This window comes from Lynx rufus, unplaced genomic scaffold, assembly GCF_022079265.1.
Source record: "Lynx rufus isolate CCGP_SWC_20201006 ecotype Redwood Valley unplaced genomic scaffold, mLynRuf1.p SCAF_2, whole genome shotgun sequence".
NCBI lineage: Eukaryota > Metazoa > Chordata > Mammalia > Carnivora > Felidae > Lynx > Lynx rufus.
Window position 1 is genome coordinate 127,891,580 of NW_025814834.1, and position 20,730 is coordinate 127,912,309.

At 42.1% G+C, this 20,730-nt stretch overlaps 1 pseudogene; it reads left to right on the forward strand.

Moving 5' to 3' along the window:
- Positions 1 to 16,334: 16,334 nt before the first annotated feature.
- Positions 16,335 to 17,382, forward strand: LOC124514281 (ribosome biogenesis protein NSA2 homolog; annotated as a pseudogene).
- Positions 17,383 to 20,730: the final 3,348 nt, after the last annotated feature.

Sequence of the window (20,730 nt, forward strand, 5' to 3'; positions counted from 1 at the left end):
CGCAGGGCCAAGGGTAGAATTAAGCGGAACAAATGTGATTTCTGATTACATCTCTTTAATTCTAGGCGCTGAACACCCCCAGGCTGCTAGGACTCCGTCCCATTCTGAAAGAAAGCCAGGAAAGTAGATTCCACAACATCCCTTTATGTGCTGCCAAACTGTCTTTAGAATCTTGGCAAGAAGTTCTTTCCTTTTTCTTTCTTTCTTTTTTTTTTTTAACTTTTAAAAACTGAGGTATAACATATGCATGTATGTATGCACCCACACAACCACCACCCAGATCAAGATATAGAACATTTCTAGCAGCCCAGAAGTCTCCCTCATGCTTCTTCCCAGTCAATACCACCCCCCCCAACACACATAAGAATACGCTGTTTTGACAAGAAATTATTTTTATATTTAAGTCTACTTTAGACCCTTCCTTCTGTCATTTCTGTTCACTTCCTCGCATTTTTAATTGGAAGACAAAGACCAAATAGCTATCTATCACCCATTGATTCGAAGTGCCTGGGGGTAGAAGCATAGATAAGAGGAAGCTCTTGGGCCAGTCCAGGGAGATGATGCTGGCTTGATTTGGAACAGGGAGCAGGAGGAGGGAAGATGGAAGAGGGGACAGACTTGTGGGATGTATTTGGAAGTGATATTGGATGTGACGTGGAAAGAGTGAACTCAGGCATGATGAGGGGTTGACTTGAGTTCCTTGTTGGAGGTCGCCACCATTTGTTGAAGTAGGGAAGATGACAAAGGAGCAGATTTGGGGACAAGGGGAGGTCAAGAGCTCTGTTTGAACTTGTCACCTTGAGATACCTGCTAGACAGAGTCCAAGCCATCCGGAACTTGGGGAAGATGTCAGGCTTGGAGAGAGAGGTGGATTTGGGAATCATTGGCCCGTAGATGGATTTCAAAGCCTGAGGATGTCATGAAATTACTCAGGGTAAACAGAGCAGAGGACAGGACCCAAGACAGAGCCCTGGAATTGTTCTAGCTGATGCCAATACTTGCCTTAAATAAATTCTAACATTAGAGAGGGGAAAATAAGCATTGTCTAATATGTAATTCAGTCTGAAGATTCAATAAATTTGCTTTCAAGCTGGAAAAATGTTTTGAGTGTTCTGCAGTCTTATGATGATGCAAGGGAATTCTGATGATGAATTTTGGTCAGATCAGTCATCCCTTTCAGGTCCCAATGGTCCCTGGCCCAGTGAACACAGACCTCTAGATGATCTCACAGGGGCTTTTTTATTATTTCAAAAAGCTTGGTTGAAATGGTTATGTTTGCCTACCATAAAGATCTATAAGCTAACCACAACGTCAGGTTTTTCTGCTTTGACTAGCATTGCATTGACTGGCAACACTAGATGTCTTGTGGTGACCAGAAGTTGTGTTTGACAGTACCACGTCTTTGGTTATTTTTTTTTTTAACCGAGAAAAGGTACAAGTGCCTAATCGATGCACTTGCATTGATTTCAAATGCAAAAAAATGCATTATTTCAAAAACTCAGTTTATTAATCTGTAAATATGACAATAATGATAGCTCCTACCTCTGTATTCTGTAAAATTAAATGTTATGCTATGAAATTAAATGAGATAATGTACTCGAAGGGCACATGGTTAAGTGCTCAATACATGGCAGTGGTGATTGTTATTCTTGTGACTATTCTTGTTATGACACAGACTCCAAAAGGAACAAATAATAAAGGCTGTCCTCTGTATGAACAGCGTGGGGGCCACACTACCATTCTGTTTTATGACACATCCTTTCAGGCCAATCATTGTAATCCATTGCACGGAGTTAGGGGCACTTGTTACTAGTTCACATATTTGTTTATGTCTGATGGTATGGCCCCATCTCTACTCAGAGAATCTTCCTTCAGAAAAACTGGCCAAATACCATGACTGCCTCTCAGCGTGGCCCCCCCCCACTATAGGAACAAATCAATAGCTGTCATAAGGAAAAAGATAATCCAGTCTTTCCCTAGTAGATGCAGATGGTTAGTCAGAGACAGCAGTAAGCTAGTCATCTGGCCCCTTGAAGTAATCTCAGCTGATGGGTTATTTTGTTTGCCAATAATGTTGCTTTTGATACTCAAAAATAACAACACTAACAATAATACAGAATGGGGCCTTTTCTACTTCTGTTGTCAGAGCCATGCATCAAACTCTCTGCACAGATGGAAACATCACCCACAAAGTCTGAGAAATGGTGTGGTAGGGTTCAATTATGAAGCAGCAAGAAGAGGGGTGAGTGTGTGCAGCCCCAGGGTGACAGGAATGGCACTTTAACAAGAATATCTGATTAATGTTTTAAAGTGTTTGAGGTGCATCCATATAAATCATCCCATTCGACCTTCAAAATGGCCTTCCCAGGTTGGTAGTATTACACTCATTTCAGAGGTAAGGATTCGGATTCTCGGAGAAATTATGAAACTTGTTCAAATGCTGGAGGCAGGACTCAAACCTCTGTCCCCAGCCACTGCCCTCCACGGAAGTTCTCAATGGTCCAGCAGCCTGTGGATCCACCAGGCTCCAGCAGGAATGGATCCGTGTGGTCTGCATCTACCGTGGTCAGAGCAGGGCTTCCATAATCAGAACAGGCGCATGACTCCCTGGTAGTCATTGAAGCCGCATTTTCAATGCTTTTAATGACTTGTTTTATAAATAAAAGCATTCAAACAGCTGGTTATTTCACTCTAACTGAAATCAACTACCTAGATACCCTTAGATATAGATATGGATATATCTATAGATATAGATATAGATATCTATAGATATATAGATATAGATATAGATGATATAGATATAGATTTGTTCTGTTTTCTTCCAAGTATTTTTGTTTTTACAACTAGAACAATTCTGTCTCATTCTTATTTTGGGAAAAATGTAAGTGGAAAATGATGTCTGTTCACAGAGTTTGATTTGAACTATTGAATAGCCACATGAGCCATGGCAATTCACCCAACTCTCTAGACCATTAGAATCCAGACGAACCTTTGGAAATGTTCTAGACCTGCATTGTCCAATATGGTGGTCAACAGTCATGAGTCTATTGAGGAACTGAAACGTGACTCATATGACTCAGAAACTGGCTTTTCAGTCTTAATTAATTTAAATTGAAATAGCCACATGTGGCTAGTGGCTATCGTATTGGAGAAAGCAATTCTAGGCTTATATCCTCACCTCTAAAATGACAGTGTTTGTGCTTGAATCAATCCCGCTAAGATTCCTACCACGACACTAGCATAGTGTTACATATTAGGCACTCCATAAATATTTCTGGCAGAGATATTTGTAGAATGAAAGACCAACCAAGTGGACAAATAAATCGCTGAATCTTAAGGTAACATTACAAATGGAATTACTTTAGGATGACCTGGAAAATCTAGATTTTTGGGGGGTGAAGAGTAACATTGGCATTGGCTGCGGCTGGGAGGGAAGCCTTGGCAGCTGTTCACGTGGGAACAGAACCAGGTACAATCCAGGTCACTCTTGCCTTTCCACTTCCTCCATACCCGGAAAAGCAGTTTCCTCCTTGGGGGTATTTTCATAGCCCAAGTCTCCTGGTGAGATGGAGTCTCAGTGCTGGAACTACGGGCTTGGAAGAATGTCAGGAAAGAGGGGACAATTGTCGGGAAAACCCAGGGATAGCTGCCAAGACTTCCCTTCCAACTCACGGGAAAGACTTCCTTCAGACACAGCTTAAAATAACCACTGCCCCAAAAGTGCCGGTCAGAATACGTGGGTGAGTTCCAAGTATCCCAAGTATCCATCTCGGCTTTGACTCTCTCCTCCCCTTTTCTGTTCTGAGGAGTTTCTCCCTACTCTGAGGCGCGCTTCCTCTTTTTCACATGCAGTATGGCGAGTGCCTGAGAAGTTTTCAGGAGATTGCATGTTCCCTGTTGCTGGAAGACCCACCTCATGTCCAGAACACGGGTGTGGTGTGGGGTAAGAGCAGGGGCATCGCGTGGCACCCCAGCTCTTCCGGGAAGGGCACTGCACCTGCCGCTCTCACAGAGCCCCGCTCCAAGCCCGTGCTTGCCCACTTAGCCAGGATCTTGCTTTCTCTTCCTTTTTAGCTAACTATATGTTTCTCTGATTTATAAACTTTTTGCTTTTATTTTGGGGGAGCATTTTTTAAGTTTACTTATTTATTTTGAGAGAGAGAGAGAGGGAGAGAGAGCATGAATGAGCATGAGTGGGGGAGTGGCAGAGAAAGGGAGAGAGAGAATTCCAAGCAGACTCTGTGCTGTCAGAACAGAGCCTGACACGGAGCTTGAAATCACAAACCACGAGATCATGACCCGAGCCAAAATCAAGAGTCAGACGCTCAACCGACTGAGCCACCCAGGTGCCCCGAGAAATTGTTTTGTTGTGGCAAAATATGCATAAAACTTCCCATTTTAATACTTTTCAAGTGTATAATTCAGCGGTATTCAGTACAACATTCACATTGTTGTGCAGCCGTCACCATTGCCCACCTCTAAAACTTCTTTGTCATTCCAAACTGAAACTCCGCATCACTGAACAGCTCCCCATGCCCTGCCCTCCAGCCCCTGGTAACGACCATTCTGCTTCCTGTCTCTGCGAATTTAACTACCCTAGGTACCGCATATAACTGGAGTCACATGGTAGGTCATTTCGTAGCAAGCTTTTTTCACTCAACCTAATGTCGTCAGGGTTCATCTATGTGGGAGCATGTGTCAGAATTTCCTTTCGTTTGAAGGCTGAATAGTATTCCGTTGTACGCACATCCCACGTTTTGTTTATCCACGGTTGTGTTGTTTCCATTTGGGGGCTGTTGTGAATAGTGCTGTTGTGAACATGGGTGCACAAGTATCCGTCCGGGACCCTGCTTTCAATTCTTTTGGGTGTATGCCTGGAAGTGGGATTTCCGGATCACATGCTATTTTCTATGTTTATCCTTTTGAGGAGCTTGCTTTTATTTTTAAACCATCCTAAACTCTCCTTTTCTTGTATCTTTTAGCTCTTGAATTTTATTCCTAATCGTTCAGTCTTCCCTGTGTGTGTTTTGAGCTTTTCATGTGCTGAGTTTTTAGCTTCTCATTGAAATCTTCATCTCTTATTTGTTTTTACTTTGCAAGAATCTCAGCTTTTAGTCTTTTATCTTTTATTTTGAACCTTGTCTATCTCATCCAGTCTAACGTGTGTTTCTTTCATCTGTAAGCTTTTTGCTTTATTTTAGTTTAAAGCCATCTCCACCTAATCCTTTTTACTCCTATAATTTAATCTGTTTTACCTAGGGGTTCATATGGCTGACCTCATATATCTATGCTGTGCTCATCACAACTTGATCATATTTCTGATAGTTGTCCATGCTTTTCTTCTCGGATGCTGTGTAAGGGGTGTTGGGAAGGGTGCAGGGGAGGCAAATGAGGTTGAGGTCTGTCATGGGTCAGGTTCCCTGGGAAACAGACTCTGAGGCAGAGATTTGCATTCAGGGGGGTTATGGGGGAGGGCAGTCAGAGCAGGATAGGGGAGAGAAAGAGAAGTTGAACTAGAATGCAGTTGAGCCTGGGGACTGAGCCTTCATTCACTAGAACTCCGTGTGTACCTGGAGGTGAAATCTTGGGCAGGAAGTTTCTTCTCGTGAGGGAAATGCTGGGAGTGGGGGGACTTGGTTTGTACTGTCAACAGGTGAAGATCCTGGGGTGGGGTGGGGTGGGGGATCTGAGTGCGTACTACAGCATCCATCCAGGTTCCCATATCCTAGGGGGGTAGCCCCCGCCAATCCAGTCCACTGATGGCCAGCTAACTTGTCAGTGTATGAAAATTATCTGGAGAGAAAACTTGAGAAGCCCCCTCCCCACCAAGTGTATGTAATTTGAGAAAGCAAATCTGATCATTCTGACACATTTACGTTGCCCCTCCAAAGTGGAGAATCATAGGCCTAGGCCAAAATACCAGCACACCAACTTCTCTTATAAATGGCTTTTATCCGGGTTATGTTGGATCCATTGATAGGTCCCCTCAAAAATGTGTTGTCTTCCCTTAATAAGTCCTATGTAGGGGTGGATTCAGGTTTGGTAAAGCCTAAAGATTTTATAATTTGGGGGACCCCTTTCAGAAAAATAATAAAAAATTAGCAGGCATTTCCCAGGACCTTGGAAGGGTCCTATGTAAGTGAGAGGCCCCACAGCTAAATTTTATAACTTCATTGTAAATCCTCCTCTGGTCTGAGACCATTACTGCTCAACCTGACTGAGGGGCTGCCCTCATAGTTTTAGGGAGAGACACTTCCCAGCTCTTGAATCACCTTCTCACTCTAGGAAGTTCCCGAGGAATTTCTCCTTGGCTGGGTCCCCAGGAAGTCTTACCTTGACTCAGGGGACCATGTTGGCACCCTGAGGATACCCCATTTCCAGGAACTGGTTGGAAAGACTCTACCTTAGACCAAAGGAATAGGGCCAGGCAGATGTGGGCTATGATTGTTCACTGGGAGAAAGAGGTAAATCATATAATAATAAATTGATAATGATAATAACAGGTAACAATTATTAGAAATTTAGCGTGTACCCATCCTAGTTCTAGATGCTTTATGTGAATAATCACATTTAATCTTCATAAGAAAACTAGTTAACATATATCCTTTCTATTGCCATTTTACAGATGAGGGAATTGAGGTTTACAGAGTTTTAGGAACATGCCCAGAGACACAGCTAAGAGGCAGTGTGGCCAGAATGTCAACCTCTGGCTCTGACTGCTAAGTATTTGCCCTGTGGACACCCCCATCCCTGTGCTGCACTACTTTATAGGAAGGCTAGGGTGGTGGCAGCGGTTGTGGTAATGTATGTGTGTGTTGCTCCTTATGAACTGAAAGTCCTCATTTGCAACGTGGCCAATTCCTCTGGGAAGCCCTCTGGTATATTAGGTTTTCTGAGGGCTTTAAAGTCCTTTGCTGAAGGATTTTAAATGCTTGAGTCAAGTAGAGCAATTGGAACCACTCAAGGGATACTGAAAAGGGCAGATGCTGTATTTTTAGTGTATGGACTCCCCCAGTGGATCCAGAGTGTAGTCTAAAGCATGCTTTCGAAGGTCAACCCCTTGTTGCCCACAAAATAACATGCCTGTACGAACCTTTCATCTTAGAACACTCTTTTTTTTCATGGGTGTGGGCCATTTAATTTTTGTGACTGTCAAGAAAAAAGGGGGAGTGAGATTTTGATAGGAGTGGATCAAAGGAGTGGATGAGCCACCCTTATCTCAGTCAAGCTGTGCTCCGCAGCATGGTGAACAGAATTCCTTTCATCTGGCCTTGATTCATGTCCCTGGGAAGATACAGATCCTCTGTCTTCCTGTTGATACTGCCCCGTCTACTCAAACAGACTTCTACTGATGATAATACTTAATTTATTCCCCAGCTCAAATAGCATCTCAAGAGACCTAAACACCAGGATCAGCAGTGATTCCAGAAAGTCCATATTTCAAGTTTTTAGAGAATGAATGGATCCCCATGGACAGTTCTTTCAGAGATAGATTTATTAACCTAAAACAAACAAACAAAAATCCTTGCCAAACTTACTTTCCTTTAAAGACAGCAGTACTAAATGGTAGATCGTGGAATAAATCTCAGGGGAACTTAAATTTCTATCAATAGTGTATATTGTGATTAAACCTTTTTTTTTTTTTTTTTGCTCTGGTCTGAGTAAAAAGTATACATGTTACCCCTCACTTATCTTTACATAGCTTCCCTTGTTGCCCCTCTGTACTTATGATTATGCTGGGGAGGTCAGGGGACTGGCAATAAATGCACCAGGTGTTTTTTCTAGCTCCATTTGAGCTATTACTGTCAAAGAATCTTTTAAAACTTGGATGCCTCAGAGGAGAGGTTTCTTCTCTGATCTGCTCTGAATAGGTTGCCATTACCTTAAAAATATTTTATTCACACTGTGTTCTAGCAAATATAGTACTTACCCTCCTGGTGCCTTGCTTGACAGGGAAAAACATATGTAAAGCAGAAATCTCAAAAGGCCATCCAGGAATTTTTCAAATGAATTTATCTTAGACTTCTCTTTGCCAAAAAAAAAAAAAACCCACAAAAAACAAAAACAAAAAGAAAAAACTCAAAGCCACAGAAGAGCATCTAAGTGTGCCTCTTATATCTTCCTTGGACAGGAATTGGTTATGAGAAAAGTTACATGATCTTGACATTGACCCCTGGTTATTGATGCTTTTGCAAAACAAGCCTTTCACTTCTCTAAGAGTTGGAGGAGTTAGAATGTGATTTTGATAGATCTAATAGCATCATCCAAATGGAGTCAGATAAACTGAAATGCATTTTGGACTTTTAAAATATTGCATACCAGCGATTTGATAACACTGGCATGATACCCACACATCCCTATTACAACAAAGAAAATAGAAAGATAATGCTTTCTTATATATGTTACAATGTCAAAAAGATGCCCAACATCACTAGTTTCTAGGGAAATGCAAATCAAAATCATATCACCTCATACCTATTAGGATGACTGCTATCAAAATGAAAGGAAGGAAGGAAGGGAGGGAGGGAGGGAGAAAGGAAGGGAGGAAGGAAGGAAGGAAGGAAGGAAGGAAGGAAGGAAGGAAGGGAGAAAAGAAGGAAGGAAGGAAAGAAGGAAGGAAGGATGGAAGGAACAGAGGGAGGGAGGGAGGAAGGAAGGGAAGAAGGGAGGAACAGAGAAAGGGAGGGAGGAAGGGCGAACAAATGTTGGCAAGGATTTGAAGAAATTCAAGCCCTGTGCTATGTTGGTGGGGTAATTAGAATTACCATATGATCTAGAAATTCCACTTCTGGGCGTATATTCTAGAAAAATCAAAAGCAGAGCCTGAAAGTTACTGGTATGCCATGTTCATAACAACATTAATCACAATAAGCTGAAACACAGAAGCAACCCATGTGTCCATCAAAGGATGAGTGGAAAAACAAAATGTGGTATACATAGATGAGGGAATATTACTCAGTCTTAAAAATTCTGACACATGCTACAATATGTATGAATCTTGAGGACATTATGCCAAGTGAAATAAGGCAGTCTCAAAAGGACAAACACTGTGTGCTACCACTTGTATGGGGCACCAGGTGATCAGATTCACAGAGACAAAAAATAGAATGGCAGTTGCTAGGGGCTGGGGGGAGCAGGGAATGGGAAGTTATTATTTAATGGGTATAGATTTCAGGTTTGCAAGATAAAAAGAGTTCTGGAGATGGAGAGTGGTGATGTTTGCACAACAGTGTGAATGTACTTAACACTACTGAAACCAACACTTGAAAATGGCGAAGGTGGTACATTTTATATTATGCAGATTTTTACCACAATGAAGACATTTTAAATGGCATTAATATCATGAATTAGGCATACCTTTTATAGATGATGATCTCGGACATCTAATTAAAGGCTAAAGGAAGGTCACCTGTGCTACAACCAAAGTCACTTGTTTGTGCAGCAATCCTCGGGCATTTAGCTGCGACTGCTTAACAAATTAATTCTTCAGCTCCCGAGGCACATATGTTTTACAGGAGTCCCCCCCCCCCCACCGCTTGCCTGCGGTTTTGCTTTCCACAGTTTCAGCTACCTGCAGTGAACTGCAGTCAGGAAGCACATCCTCCTTCTCTGACTACACATCAGAGGGCCAGTAGTAGCTTAACATCACATCACAACACCTACGTCATCTACCTCACTTCATCTCATCATGCAGGCATTTTCCATCTCACATCGTCACGAGAAGAAGGGTGAGTACAGGACAATAAGATACTTTGAGAAAGAGAGAGAGAGAGACCACATTCACACAACTTTTATTACAGCGTATTGTTATAATTGTGCCATTTTCTTGTGGGTAATTCCTTATTGTGCCTAATTTATACATTAAACTTTATCACAGGTATGTAAATATAAGAAAAAACACAGTGTATGTAGAGTTTGGTACCACCTGCAGGTTCAGGCACCCACTGGGGGTCTTGGGACATATGCCCGCGGGTAAGGGAGGACCACTGTAATCAGTTTTTCTTGAAGGACGCATCAAGAAGGGTACACTGAGTGAAGTTAAAGGTTCTCTGAATGTCCTGTTGAGAATTGTTAAGGCTAGGGCCAGAGTTTCACCTGCTTTATTTTTCTTCCTCTCTGCTAAATTTATCATGGCCATGCTCAATGGCACCGAGTCCATGATCATTCAGTTGGCAACTCACTGGGACCCCAGATGGCTTCTTGTTAACATGGGGGCGTTGTGGCCATCCCTACAGATGTTCCCTTGGCTCATCTTCTAGCTAACTTAGAGCAGACTTCTCTTCAGACACACATCTAGGAAGGCTATTCGCTTTCATGACAAGATGCCAATCTTGCCTCCATATGGTTTATTGTCTAACTGGGCCAGAAAAATGCTTCTTAGAGAAGGTGACATTTAAGCTGAATCTTTAAGGAAAGAGCAGAAGTTTGTCAAGCAAACCAAGAAAAGGGGGCACTTCAGTCAAAGGAAGAAGCTGTCATGAGACATTGATTGAAAGTGCTTGGAACCTTTAAAACGAACAAGTGCTGCTGTGGTTAAACCCCAAAAGAGGTGTGTTTAACCAGTTCAGGTTTAGCCTATTTAGAAGTTCTTCAGCACACCTTCCCAAAGAGCCTTGCTCTGCTTCATTTCTTGACTGTCTCTTACATCCCTCTCAGTCCCACAGGGAGAGAGCAGCAGAGATAGGGGCAAAGAGAAGACAAAGAGAAAGGGAGAGAGAGAAGCAGAGGAGGAGAAAGAGAGACAATGTATACAGATGTATGGTGGCTGGAATGTTTGTAAAGAGAAATGGCATGGTCTTCATGTGGTATCTAGAGAAAGGGGGCCCTAATCCACCAGGACTGTCCATGAACATGGACAACAGTCAATGTAGAGAAACTTCTTCTTCATTTAAATTTTGGATGGGCCCCGAAGGCCACCTGGTCCACTGCCTCCTTACTCAAGTATGAAGCCACCCAGGGACTGGGTGAAGTATAACTCAGAGGGCTTGACTCAGGGAAGTAGGTAGGAACAGGTGTGGCATGACTTTCTCAACCCTGAAATGCTCCCCTTCCCAAAAATTATCTCTCCCCAGCCTGCCAGCACATATAGCATTTTTTCATGTTATGTCATTTATTTTCGACCATTACCAAGTGGTATAATTCTCTCCGTTTCACTGCTGAGGTTTAGACCAAGAAAGGTAAGGAATATCCCCAGTGTTGCAAGCTAGTATATCATAAGGTTAGGATGAACTACCAATAACAAACACCTGAAATATGGAAGCTTAAAAGAGATAGAAGTCCAAACGCAGGTAATTCAGGGCTGACATGACCGTTACATGGTCACCATAGGCCTAGGACTTTTTAGGCTCTCTGCTCCATCATCCCTGGTATGTGGTGCAAGATGGCTGCTGGAGTTCCAGATATCACACCTACACTCCAAAGAGCAGGAAGGAGGAAGAAAGGACAACTATTTCTAACTCTGCACATTTTCACCTAGCTATCATTGGCTAAAAGTTAGTCACATGATCACACAGTCTTTTAGATAATAATGTGTCCATCCAAAAGTCAAGTTCTGTTATTTCTAAATATAAGGAGAGTGGATATCCAGAAGACAGCTAGCACTCTGTTACAGCTGGAAAGAGACTAGCCAGATGTAGATCAATTTAATTCCACATTCCATCTATTTGCCATCACTCTCCTACTTTTCACTGTAGGATGAAAGAATGGCATTAGCCAAAGCCCAAAGGTGTGAGATTCCAGGGCCGTTCAGAAGAGTGACAAGCTCCGTGTAGCAGGTACATCTGGGGTATAGCTAGATATAGTGTAGATGACATTAGAAAGGAAGGAAAGTATGGTGAAGAACCTTGGATACTCAAAAGTCAGTGGGAGTCACTGCAGGTTTTTGAGGAGGGGAGGAGCCTCTACTCAACTGGTGGCTGAGGATCCTGGGGACATGCTAAAGAGTCTAGTGTTCCAGGGGGCCTGCCTCTAATATTTGGCCTGTCTCTACCATTAGACAAGTTGTTTAACCCCTTTGCACCTTATTTTCCTCATCCGTACAAAAGTTCATGTAAATAAAGTGCCGAAAATAATCCCTGGCATAGAGTATGCTCTCTGAAACGGTTTTCTTTCTTTCTTTTTTTTATGTTGGTCTTGAATTCTATGAAGCCAAACAGGAAATGAAGTAGGGGACGTTCCCTTGGGGCTGACAGATCCCAGAATCCAGTCAGGTCGCGACTTCCTTAACAGCCCCGTGTGGCTTTATAGGGTCTGGTCACTGTAAGGGGGCCTGCGAGGAGGATAGGGATTTTGGTGACCTTGGAACAGCACTCCACTCCAGATTCTTCCTCCTCCCAGATATTTCTCGCTCCTTCGTGGGTTCGGGCTCCAGGCTTAGTGCCTCCAGGCTCCAGATCCAGTCTCTTCTCTGAAAACCAGGCCGGGACTGGGTTGAGACAGTACCACTCTCATGCCCCTGTTCTGTGTCTGGTCCTGGGGGGGGGGAGGGGATGCCCATCTTGCCGCTGGAGTCCTTTAGCAGGAAGGAGATTTTGGCTGCCTGGTCCCTTGTAGCTACTCCTCAGGGCCAGAGAGTTTCCAGGGGATTCTCCAGGAGCCTCAGAAATCCCAACATCAAGGAAGGGTCAAATTTAAAAGGAAAACTTCTTCCCCAGGGCCTTGGAAATAATTAATATAACTTTGAAAGTAAAATTAATTTTCAACAGCGCTGCCCTTTTCCCCAGGTAATACTTTGATTAGTTCGAGGAGGGTATTGCCAAGATGCAAAACTGGGGGCTTGAAAGGATTTCTTACTCCAGCCTTCTTGTCACTCTGTATTTCATCAAAGCAGGAGCAAAAAGGGTGATGTGAGGTTGGTATCCTCAAAGCACCTCATACCTCATAAGTGGGGGAAATAGCCACTTGGACTGCGGTGGAGCTGATGAGACTCTTGCCCAGGACTTCTGATGCCAGAGCCCGTAATTTCCCCTCACCAGCATGTGGCGCTGTTGGCCATTCCCTCCTCTGGTAACTCTTTCCTCTGATGTCTATGACACTAAGTTCCTTTCTTTTCTCTCCTCCCTATTTAACTGATTATTCTCCACAATCTTTACTGTCTCCCCTTCGTTTGTGTATCCCTCAGAGGCTGCCAAATCCCAATGAGCTATTTCAGAAGTATGTCTCAAATCTGTACTCTCCTCTCTTTTTTATTTTAGCTTTTAAAAAAATCAAACACATAATTTTATTTATTTAAAAACAATTTTTTTTAACATTTATTTATCTTGGAGAGAGAGAGAGAGAGACAGAGTGCGAGTAGGGGAGGAGCAGAGAGAGAGGGAGGAGACACAGAATCCAAAGCAGGCTCCAGGCTCTGAGCTGTAAGCACAGAGCTCAACGCGGGGTTCAAACTCACAGACAGTGAGATCATGACCTGAGCCGAAGTCAGATGCTTAACTGACTGAGCCACCCAGGAGCCCCGCAAACACATAATTTTAAAAGGCAAATATGGCTAAAATGTTTCTAACTCGATAGAGCAGTCCCCTTCTCACATCAACCTGCCCCAGTGCTTGGTCCTCTCCTAAGAGGCAGAACTGCAGCATAAGGCTGTGCTGATTGTGCAAAACTCAACTTTGGGGGTACCATTTAAACACTGTGAGTTGTGAAATACACAACCACCATACATAGTAGTCTATTCAAGTTGTAACCAGTCGTCTTTTAGTCATTTCTTCTAGCATTTACCTTTATGACTCTAAATAATAAGATTGTACTGCTTTTTCTTGATTCTTGAATACCAGTTATTATGTATTGAGGTCCTCTGACAATGAATGATTACTTAGCTCTCTCAGACTCCCCCAACCACGCTATATGATTTCTCCTCTTTTATCTTTTTATCTGTGTAGTTATCTCACAATTTCATTTCAATCAGTATTCAATAGCTCCCTAATTAGAACCATGTAAAAGCTATTTACTGCTGTGTCACATAGTATACTGTTATGGCTGCTTCCTTGTTCAGCTTTGGTTTTTCATACGGTTAATAGTTGCCTTCTTTTTTTCCCATTTCCTGGTTCAACTTTAGTGTTCACATGGTTCATAGTTGCCTTCATTTTTCCCCCATTCTCTTAGTATTCAATCTACTAATGACTGGCTCAATCTCCCCATTTCTTCCAGCAACTTCTCAAATGCAGTGTGGTATCATTTACACACACACTCTCTCTCTCTCTCTCCTGCCCCTCCCCCCCTCCACCAGAGAGTTGTCTTCCGAACTTTAAATCTCCCTGTTCTATAAACTGTTTACTGTTTAGGTCAGCTACACAGCTCTTGTCCTGAGACTTCTATTCGCTAACCTGGGCATTCCTTTCACTTCTTTCCTTCTTGGACCTCATGCTTCCTCTTTCCTCGTTTGGTAGAGCATATTGCCTAGTAGTTTCTGTAGACATGATACAATGGAATTAGGTTTTTGTAATTCTGAAATATCTTTATTCTAACATCACACATCATGATAGTTTGACTAACTGTATATTCCTAGAGTGGAAATAATTTTTCTTCATAATACTGAATGTAGTTCTCCCCTGTCCTCTAGCTTTCAGGGAAGCTTCTAATTCTAAACTTCTGCATATAACCTGGTTTTTTGTCTGGAATATTTTTCTATTAATTCTTTACCCCTGGTATATTGAAATTTCATGAGGATGTGTCTTGGTGCAGACTTTTAAAAGATTTATTTTGGGAGGAACACTTTTTGGACTTTTAATCTAGATATTTTGTACTTTGGTTTTCCAAAATATCATCAAATTATGTCTTTGTTTTATCCATTTTCTCTGTTCTGTCTTTCTACAAACTCTGCTGGTTTGCTATCAGAGGTAGAATCCTCCAATTTCCCTGTCTTTTCTATATTATTATTATTATTCATATCTTTATCTCTGTGTCCTACTTTCAGTGGGATTTTTCCAATTTAATCTTCCAATCCTTTTGAATTTTTAATTTTAGTTATATTGCTAATTTGCAAGAGCTTTTTCTTATTTTCTTACTGTTTCTTTTTTATAGCATCCTTGTTTCTCTGAGGATGCTAATTATTGCTTTCTTTAAAGTTCGTTTTCTTCTGCTCCTTGTTTTTTTCTTTTCTCTCTGATTTTTATGCTGTAGACATTTCTGAAAATCTAGACCACTTAACTTCTGTTCATTTTTAAGACTAAAATGATTGGAAGACTGATGGGAAGTCTTCTGTGATTAAGCAAGGCTTAATGACTGCTGGAGTTCAACCTATGGACTGGATGTTTTTTCCTTGGGGAAATATACGTGTGTGTGTATGCATGTGTGTGTGTCTGTCTCTTTTCCTCCTCCTTCTGCTGGGGCAATTTGAGATTCTCCAGAGAAGGACAATCCAGTCTCCTCTCATGAGGGTGTAAGTGTGGCAGCTGGTATCTAGGGAGTAGGGTAGGGGACTGTGTGTCTCACTATTCAGGATGCAGCCTCTCACATATTTCACACATTTCCTGTCTTTTCAGTTGACCACCTCAGCCAAGCCTTCTGCTATGCCTGGTATCTCTGAATTCAGAGGCGCTCTGGTTCAGTTGTTCTCAAGAATAAATCTCTTCCGGGGTGCTTGGGCGGCTCGGTCGGTTAAGCATCTGACTTTGGATCAGGTCATGATCTCAGAGTTTGTGAGTTCGAGTCCTACATCAGGCTCTGTGCTGACCACTCAGAGCCTGGAGCCTGCTTCAGATTCAGTGTCTCCCTCTCTCTCTGCCCTCCCCTGCTCGTGCTCTGTCTGTCTCTCTTTCAAAAGTAAATAAACATTAAAATTTTTTTCAAAAAAGAATAAATATCTTCTTTCCAACAAAGTGAGGGAGGGATAGTCACCTGGATAGGCAGAGTTGGGGTCTGGAGGTCTAACTGATCCTTTTACAGACTTCCAACCTATTCCCCCGTTCAACTATGGCACACTTCCATGCACCTGGTACTCCTGGGATTTTCATCTTTTTTGGGTTTTCAAAGTGAATAGAATTGCTTCTCACTAATGCACCCATCCAAAGACACTTAACTGTATTCATTTTAAGCTTTCTCTGCTCTGTTACATCAGTTCCCAACATCCCATGTAGTTTTTGTCTTTATATATTGAGGTTTGGGATTATGTATGTCTTCCAAGTTTCACCAGTGATGGAATGCATATTTTATTCTAGTCCTTCTTAGAGCTTCAGTGATTTTTTTTTAAGAGAAGTAAGCAGAAGTGTCAAAACCAAAAGATCCTGCCCTTTCCCGTCGTTGGCTGTGTGGAGTCAGCTCCTGGGTCTCTGACACCTGAAAATTGAGAGCTTCTTCCTGGCCTGGCAGCTGTACTTGGGAGTCTCGCACCTGTCACCATGCCATACAACAAATATATTGAGTTACACCATAAATCTATGGATATTCTTTGGATTATCATGAGAAAAAGATACAGAAAGAAGGTCGAAAAAGCTCATGAATGTTTAAACAAGGCAAAAAAGATGATTCGTCGAAAAACCAAGCTTTGCCATAAACAGCACCATGCCGAGGAAACACAAATGAAAAAGACTCAGGGTACATGAAGAGGGAAACCCTAAACAAAAGAATGATGAAAAGACTTCAAAAGAAGCAGTAGCTGCGTATCTTCTGGAGAGGGAGGCACAGTCCAAGATGAAGTGCTTTCCAACAAGATTAAACGAGAAAATGGGGCACCTGGGTGGCTCAGTCAGTTAAGTGTCCAACTTTGGTTCAGGTCATGATCTCACAGTTTGTGAGCTCGAGCCCCGCATTGGGCTCTGTGCTAACAGCCCAGAGCCTGGAGCCTGCTTTGGACTCTGTGTCTCCCTCTTTCTCTGCTCCTTTCCCACTTGCACTATGTTTCTTTCTCCAAATAAATAAATAAACAAACATTAAAAAAAATTTTTTTAAAGATTAAACAAAAAATGGAAAGAGAAAGTAGAAAAATGGGAAGTCCCTCTACCCAGAGTTCATGACCAGGGAGAAACAGAAGTGTTAAAAGTTATTTGAACAGGAAAGAGAAAGAAAAAAAGCATGGAAGAGGATGGCTACTAAAGACTGCTTTATTGGAGATGGCTTTCCTTGGAAACCACCTAAATATGAAAGATTCATTAGGCCCAGGGGCTTACGTTTCAAAAAGACCCATGACACAACCTGAACTGGAAGCCACCTTTTGCCTGCCAATTTTTGTTGTAAAGAAGAAATCCCTCTTTCCCACTTACAATTTTGGGTGTTATTACCAAAGGTCCAGTCACTGAGGTGAATGTGAGTGAATTGGACATTGTGACACAAGGAAGCAAGGTTCTTTGGGGAAAATATGCCTGGGTTGCCAACAGTCCTGAAAATGATGGATGCATAAATGCAGTCTTGCTGGGTCAACCGCAGTTTCATGCAAGTAACTCTTTATGATTATTGAAGACTGCACACCAATCAGGAGAACCGCCATTACTGTGATGTTTGTGAATACTACCAGGCAGCTTTGCATGTCTGCAGTCATCAAGAGAACTATTTATTCTCTTGTAAAAAAAAATATATTAAAATAGAGAAGTTTCACAAAAAAAACAACTTAGAGACCCCCACCCCTTCCTTGTGCCTTCCACATCCACTGCTTAATCTACTTTCTCATTGACTTTTAAGTATCCTCTAGCTGCTTTCCTGGTCTCCAATGTCTTTCCCCTCTAACTCATCCTTTACAGATAACCTGATCTGATCACATACCTCCCCAACTCAAGACCATTCTATGTCTACTCATAACGAACAGAACTATGTCCTTACCAGTTTTGTTTCAACCATCCTTTCCAGTCTTTCATTTACCTGTAGACTCATAAACTCGATTTTCAACATGTATCTACTGAAAAGTTACTATATTCCAGGTCCATTGGAGGCATTTGTAGATACAAAGATGAAAACACAGTTCGTGCGCTCAGAAATCTCAGAGTCGCAGATAAGTAAAGACTGCTTCCCATCCCCACATCTGTCTGTTAAAATTCTGTCCATTCAAAGTCAACCTCAAGCAACAAGCCTCCTCTGTCTTCGTGTTGGAATTAATCTCTTCCATCCCCAGGCTCCCCTGAGCATTTCCCTGTACTGCTATTAGAACATTGAATCCAGATTACCTTGAATAGGCCTGTAGATATGTTTTCTCCTTCACTTTATGTAGGACTCCTTTGTGGTAGGGACAACCGAGATCTCTGTCACATCAGGAAAGAGTTCTGCATAAAGCAGGAACTCAATAAAAATGTATTGAGAATATTAAGTTTTCCTCTTACTGAATTCAAGGAAGAAGTGTTTGGTTGGTATTTATATGAGGGACACTGAATTGCTTTATTTATTCTTTTGACATTCAAACATTTATTAACCTGCTGTGGACCGGGCCTGTGCTGTGGACCGGGCACTGTGGTTACAAAGATGAAAAAGGCACAGTTGTGTCCTGAAGTGGCTCACGGTCCAGGGAGAAGAAGACAGTAGTGCAAATAATTGCAAAGGCATGAGACAGGGGCTATAATAGAGGCAGAGCAGGGCAGGAAGAACTTAGAGCCCTGCCTGCAAAGGGGGGCGGCACCAGAAAGAAGGTGATATCCAGCCAACATGTGAAGGATGGAGAGCAGTTCCCTAGAGAGAGAAGGAATAAAAAGGAAATCCTAACGGATGTTATTTTCTCTTTTGGCTGTAGTGAAGGGGGGGGGACCCCAGTTCTTGTTCAAACAGATTCACCCTTTCAATATTCAAATGCTTGTGAAGGACCTACTTATTGTGAGCTGGGTCCCCTGCTAGGCAGATATTTTTAATATACGTTCTCTAAAAAGCAGATAAAGGAGCTTCACGTTTTAATTCAAAGGGTTTTATGAAGAACTGCAATAATGTAGTCCAGATAAGTGTTCTGATGATTTCTTAATTCAAAGAAAAAGCTTAGAAGAATGCATGTAGCTAACATATCCATCAGGCAGTTTCTCTCAAATATCTGCTGTCCCCCGCAAGCATTTGGCAAGAGCTGCATTGCAATCAATTCCTGGTTGAATTATCTGATGAGGGTCGGAAATGCCATTATTCTGAGTTGTTGATTAAAGAGGGATTCACATGCTGTATACACCAGATGTGCAGGAGGTGGGGCTGACGGCCTGTGCTGAATGATTAGGGAGCCTGATTTGTATTCTCTCTCAGAGGCAGGGGCCATGAACTTCTCATAGTGGCTAAGGAAGGAACTGTGCATGTGTCCGTGTGTGTGTGTGTGTGTGTGTGTATAATAGTGACCTCATGCCAAGCAACGCATTAGACATTATGTTCTTAAATTTTCACTGTAATCCTTTTGAGATAGATGTGTTATGGAGATGCCTGGTGACACAAAGTATTATTTAATTTATCTATTATAATTATTGTGATGATTTATGTGGCAATTTTAGCTGGGAAACTGCTAGCCAGTTCTCAGTATAAGTAGACACAGTCACATTGGGACATCTTTCTGTCTAGGGAAGGGTCACTAGAGTAGTTTCTCCAGTAAATGTAATGACAAGCAGGCAATGCATGCCCCAGGGAAGGTTATATAATAGCACCCATTTGGTGATCGACTGTTTTTCCCTCCTAATCTCTCCAAATCTGGGGAGCTTTTAGGTAGAGAGGGACTGTGAACATCCAGGGAGCTAAGGGGTAAAGACCCTTCTTTTTGAGGTTCAACATGATTAGAACTTCTTTAAATGAATGTTCCCCTGACTTAAATGTTAACTTCACAAGAACAAGGTTTACCTCTGTGTCCACAGGACCTAGATGGTAGCTAGCACTAGTAGGTGCTCAATAAATACCATTGAGTGACTCTTATCCCCAGTTCTTTACCCTATACCCTCCTCCCAAGTTTTCCAGAATAAACTTTTACCCTCCCTTTTTTATGAATATTATATAATTTATTAAATAATACAGCTCTACATGGAGGATATTTCCTCCATTTTTTAATTATTTTTTAAATATGAAATTTATTGTCAAATTGGTTTCCATACAACACCCAGTGCTCAACCCAACAGGTGCCCTCCTCAATGCCCATAACCCACCCCCCCATCAACACTCAGTTTATTCTCAGTTTTTAAGAGTCTCTTATGTTTTGGCTCCCTCCCTCTCTAACCTTTTTTTTCTTCTTTCCCCTCCCCCATGGTCTTCTGTTAAGACTCTCAGGATCCACATAAGAGTGAAAACATATGGTATCTGTCTTTCTCTCTATGACTTATTTCACTTAGCATAACACTCTCAAATTCCATCCACATTGCTACAAAAGGCCATATTTCATTCTTTCTCATTGCCACATAGTATTCTTTTGTGTATATAAACCACAATTCTTTATCCATTTGTCAGTTGATGGACATTTAGGCTCTTTCCATAATTTGGCTATTGCTGAAAGTGCTGCTATAAACATTGGGGTACAAGTGCCCCTATGCGTCAGCACTCCTGTATCCCTTGGGTAAATTCCTAGCAGTGCTATTGCTGGGTCATAGGGTAGATCTATTTTTAATTTTTTGAGGAACCTCCACACTGTTTTCCAGAGCAGCTGCACCAGTTCGCATTCCCACCAACAGTGCAAGAGGGCTCCCGTTTGTCCACATCCTCGCCAGCATCTTTAGTCTCCTGATTTGTTCATTTTAGCCACTCTGACTGGTGTGAAGTGATATCTGAGTGTGGTTTTGATTTGTATTTCCCTGATGAGGAGAGATGTTGAGCATCTTTTCATGTGCCTGTTGGCCATCTGGATGTCTTCTTTAGAGAAGTGTCTATTCA